The sequence below is a fragment of the Triticum urartu genome, chromosome 2A (genome assembly GCF_056163025.1).
Source record: "Triticum urartu cultivar PI428250 chromosome 2A, HENAU_Tu73, whole genome shotgun sequence".
Classification (NCBI taxonomy): Eukaryota; Viridiplantae; Streptophyta; class Magnoliopsida; order Poales; family Poaceae; genus Triticum; species Triticum urartu.
This window is the reverse complement of record NC_141874.1, coordinates 289,393,767-289,399,124: the sequence shown is the minus strand read 5'-3', so window position 1 is coordinate 289,399,124 and position 5,358 is coordinate 289,393,767. Positions and strand designations below refer to the sequence as shown.

At 42.6% G+C, this 5,358-nt stretch overlaps 1 long non-coding RNA gene across 6 annotated transcripts; it reads right to left on the bottom strand.

The window, feature by feature from the left end:
• Positions 1–857: 857 nt before the first annotated feature.
• Positions 858–3,830, bottom strand: LOC125536948 (uncharacterized). 6 transcript variants are annotated; one of them, XR_007295374.2, is made up of 3 exons: positions 2,505–3,830; positions 1,462–1,526; positions 858–1,080 (listed from the first exon to the last, which is right to left on the bottom strand). It is a non-coding gene; the product is annotated as an uncharacterized LOC125536948 (long non-coding RNA). The 6 variants fall into 6 exon arrangements; XR_007295376.2 differs by having other exon boundaries at positions 858–1,061; positions 2,505–3,829; XR_015616267.1 differs by having other exon boundaries at positions 858–1,526; positions 2,505–3,419; positions 3,497–3,828.
• Positions 3,831–5,358: the final 1,528 nt, after the last annotated feature.

Here is a 5,358-nt window from a genome sequence, read left to right as displayed (position 1 = left end):
TATGAAAACTGCCCAACGGATTAACAGGCTGCAAACGGGCCGATTGTAACCACAGGCCGAATTTGGCCCACAAGCAGAAAAGGCCAGTAACGGGCCGTAAGTAACCGAATGTTGGAAATGAGCCCAAGAATAAATGGGCCCCGAGAAGGCCAAAAGATAACACGAGTTGGAAACGGCTCAATGAAATAATGAGTCGTTAATGGGTACTAGCAAATATGCCCGTGCGTTGCTACGGAAGAAAACAAATATATGTCCATATGTATCTAACGCATGGACATGTGCTATTGCAGCGAAAGAAACTCACTTATAGCTAAGTGATGGTAAGATTTGTCCCAACCAAAAACTTCATCAATCTTAATCCTCCTTTTATTAAACAACATACATGTGCAATAAATGTATTTGTCAACCAAGGAAGGCTGAAGATTTGGAACATATATATGCTTATGATTGATTGTCATCCAAAACATGGAATCATCAGTTTGAGAGTAACTTTCATTACAAAATAGACCGAAGAAACAAAAGAAAAAACAACGCCTCGCCTAATAAACTATCAATGGATATACCGTATCCGTGTCAGAGTGACTTTAACACTTGACTTTAAAAAACAATTAGCCAGAAGAAGACTGAAATTTCTAGCCATTTAAAATTATAGGATAGTGTATAATGATGTAATAGAATAATAATTTAACCATGTAGAAAGCTAGAATATCTTAAACATAATTATAGTTAGATGTTTTATTAAAGAATTACTTATCATTGAGGTTTCTCATTTGGTCAACTGCATTGGCATAAATCAGACATGTATATAGGCCAATTGAGTGCATAAGAATTGCTCACAAATAGATTCAGAGGTGTACTTTAGTTCTGAAGAGATGAGTTCTCCCTGTCCTTCTGAATTTCTCTCCATACCAAACATCTGCACACTTCGTTGTCGTCGTCAACACCACAACAATAGTCCTATAAATAATATATACAGAAGATTACTCACAAACCAATAGGTTACCAGCTTGCTAAAATAATCCGCTCCTCCATCTTCCTACCCTTCAGCATGATAGCCTCAACTGCATATGGTATACTTCACTGGAATAAAGATGCAAACAATACGATGAAGTGCTAAAAACAGGTTGTCGAAGTAAGGTTAAGAACTGGATCAGGTAAGCATTTAGGAATATCTAAACAAAGAACGTGGCACAAAATAATTCTGATGCGGAGATGACACTTTGTTCCTATAAAAAAGATAACGTGATAACCTCAATACGACGACTTCATGAAATTCAAAGGAAAACCCATACAGGAAAACAATGATCAACATTAACCTATACGGCATGTAAATATATAATTCAGAAATAAACATCTTGCTCTTTGCACATTACATCATCAATGCCTCGCATATGAGAAACTTCACTGGGACAAAGATGCAAACAGTATGGTGAACTGCTAAAAGTAATGTTCAGAACTCACCATGAGGCATATCTTTACGAAGAACGTACCACAAAAGAATTCTGATGCGGAGATGCACATTTTTCCTATAAAAAAATAAAGTGATATCCTTGTAACGATGTCTAAAAAATTTAGAGGGAAAACCAAACATGCAGACCATCATTTAATCTGTACGTCATGTATAACTCGGAATCAACAGCTTTGTCTTGTCTTTACACATTGAGCACAACAGTTTCAAGGATCTTGCTACAGTACATAGATCCTAGGAACAATATCATGCTCTAGGAACTACATTTTATAAGTGGCGTACATATATCCAAATAGTGGACAAACTGAATCAGAGTTCATAAAAAATATTGAAAGAGTAGGTGAGGTTCTGGGAGGAGGAGAAATAGGTTAGTGACCGTGGTCGGGCTGGACGAAATCGTCAGTGTCAAACTCAAGGTCGGACTTGAGGATGTCCTGGCCGAGCTTGTTGGCGCGGGTCAAACACTGCCTCGGCAAGTATCTCATGGAGCTTAAGGCAGCAGTGCGGGCCCATGACACAGGGCCAGGTAAATATGCATTGCAGTAAATACAGAGGGGGGAAATAGTGGATCTGCGTCCAATTCTTGTAGAGCCTGCTATATAAATTACCCATAGAAGGCCAGACTTAACTGAGAATTAAATTTCAGAGAGCGTTCACTTAAATAGTCAAAGAACAATTGTTAATGTCATGGAAAAATAGAGTGATTTAGACACATCCTGTAGAATATATCACACTGAATTTCTAAGTTATATATATAATTACAACTGACATTGTTGATGCAATGCTAGCAGAAGAAAAACGCATGGTAGAACAATTATCATTAAAACCAAGAGGTTAACAATTAATTGGTGCTATGCTGTAACTTCGGGCCAAGAGTGTTCATATTTCAGTCGATCTATCAAAGGTGTTCAATGGTATCTTGGTCTATGTCGTTAATTGACCATTGATACAATTAACAATAGTAAACAATTCTCAGGAGCAAAACGGTAAATGACTTAGGGATCTTTCAAAAATAAATTGCATCAATAATACTTACAAAGGCATAATTGCATATCCAGTCCCAAGCTTCCCTGCCTGTTTCCCGCCACATGTATGCATTGCAGCCATGTATGCCAAGCAAGTCTGGTCTGAGCCGCCGCAAGCTTGTTTGGAAGCACATTCATACACGATGGGCCATCGTGCCATCACTTGGGGTGTCTTTGGCTCGCTTGTAAATGAGAGTAAGGGAAAGAGGCAAGGTTGTGCTGCTACACCTCATTGTTTGTCCGCCCAGTCTGCAATGCTCTCTTCCGACAGGTTGGGGATGAAGTGGTTGCACGCGAGGCAAGCAGCGAGGTCGCCCGTATTGCCGTCGAGGACAATGCAGAGGGGCGGGGTAGAGTGGAGGCGGCACCGATTCTACACCAAACATCCTCACTTCCAATGCTACATGAACCTCCCTGCCTGGTCATCATGTTCTACTGACTGAAGTTTGATGTAGCCCTAAATATCTATATGCAACGGCAAGCACTGCACTTACTTTGCCAGCCCCTGCAATCAAAATTGTCAACATCCATAGAGCATAGTACATAAATACTCTCATTTTCTCAAGGGGATTAAACTTTAGGTGGCGAATAATTTCGGATTTGGTGAGAAAATCATGGACGAATATATTGCAGTAAAGCCTGCTGCCCCTGATATCTTCAAGCTCCTGCACCACAAACCAAATATCAGTGCACCACAAAACAAATCAAGGAAACTATTAATTTCTCTTATAGAAATCAAGGGAAGTATCCTAATCGTGCCATACTAATCTTAATACTCCTCTGCCTGCAACCACCCACTTCCTCTGCCTGTAGAGCGCCACACACATGAACACAGACGCATATCCAGCCACACGCACACACGCTAGGCCGCCGGGAGCACAACACAGGCACCACATACGCCACACTCGGCCGGATAGAGTCGCCGCCTGTTTGTGATGCAAGAGGATAGAGGAGGTTGGAGAGAGAGAGAGAGAGATTTAGAGAGCAGAAGATGGATGCTCACGCCGATTTGCTGTCGCATCCTTCAATCCGCTGCCGCCGCGTGTGTGTAGCTGCCATGGCGTTCATCCTCCTGAGGCACCGAATCCCTTTGAAATCCAAGTTTGGAACTCCATGGATATGGGCTAGAGATTGAGGAGGCTGGGTTGATGCCGGAGAATTTTAGGGGCGGATGGGGAAGGGAAGGAGAGCGGCAAATGGCCGGAGAAGAAGACTGGCCGCCGCCACCGGTGCCGTACCCGGACGGATCGAGGAGAGCCCCAGCTCGGGTGTGCTCTGGGCAGCTAAAAGAGGAGCATGGGCCAAATACCATAAACTACATGGTCGTTTTTGGAAGAACGAAATGTTTTCGCTGGTTAGCCACTTAAGTTGGAGCGCGGGTTGAGTATATGAAACAATAGGGACCTTTTTGCAAAAACGCCGCGACGGTGAACCCGGAGACTCAATCCGTGCTTTATTATTAGGGAGAGATAAAGTGGTACACTGTTCATTGCGGGCCAGATTCACCATGCGTCGTTAATGGGCCAAGAGTTACAAATGGCCTCGTATGGGCGGAAAGACATCATAGGCCATATATGGGATGGAAGTTACAACGGGCTGGAATCATATTGGACGGCCCACATGAAGCTACTGGGCTTAATTCCGATAGGCCGTAACAGACCGTGAGTTAGCGGACCGTAAATGGGCTATATACGAACAAGCCGTTAACAGGCTTTCCGTAGGCCGGCCCATTACCTTTTGACCAAGTCAAACAGGTTGGCCTTTTCACCGGAATAGGCCTCTGTTGGGTCGTGCCACGTGTCGACGTATCATAGGCGCCTCCTGTCCAATGAATGGATGACATCTGTCCCAACGGTGAGCCAACATGTGTTTCCTCCGGCCAATGAGAATTTTACATGTGGAAAATCCTTATTGGTTCGGGCTGTTAGCGGGTTATCGGATCCAAAACCGGACCCGATAGCTTAACGACGACCCATTACGGTGGATGCCACGTGTCGGTCACCGAAAGCACTTCCATGACGCGCCATTTATCATTATGGAAGTGGACACTTCCGTGATGATAATTTTGGTAATGTCATGGAACACTTCTACAACAGCACATGTATGACTATCTTGATTCTGTCATAAAATTGTCATGGATGTATATGCATGACAGAAAACGTGACCTGCTGTGACAAACACATATCATCATGGAAGTGTATTTTTTTGTAGTGCAAATGAGTGCGCTCGATTCATCCAGATGAGGTACGTGCGTGTCCGTTGGTTAATCGTATAGGATCAAGTCGGTCGGATAGTGTATGTTTAGGATCGCAATAGCTGATGAACGTTCGCTAGAAGATAAGGCATTTGTGAACTTTTTGCTAGCAGTTTCTTCAGATTTGCGTGGCATTTTCTTCAAAACATCATGTCAGTTTCTTCAGAGGTAGGCATTTTATTCAAAAAACTGCCACCTTCGGATCTTGCGTCGCAACTAAAACTGCGAGGAGCATATTAGTAGGCTAGCTAGTGATCGATCAGTAACTTGTAAACACCGAGCGAACATAAATAAGGAACTGCTAGTAACTTGTAAACACTAAGCACATAGAAATAAGGATCATGCTGTGCACAGTAGTAAGAGCCGATCTGTTCGAAATGTTCACATGAGACTCACAGGCCTGGCATTGTAATGTGTTCACATTAGTAGCCCAAATTCACAACCAACTAGTATAGTTCCCATACATAAGATCAACATGTTGATGCATCTCAATGATTCACAAATCATATACAAATATGTAGCTCCAAAAGCAAAGATCTAGAAAAACATATGTTCTTCCTAATAACATGGATGCTTCTCTGGGCCAACATTCAGTATAGAGTGAAAGACAA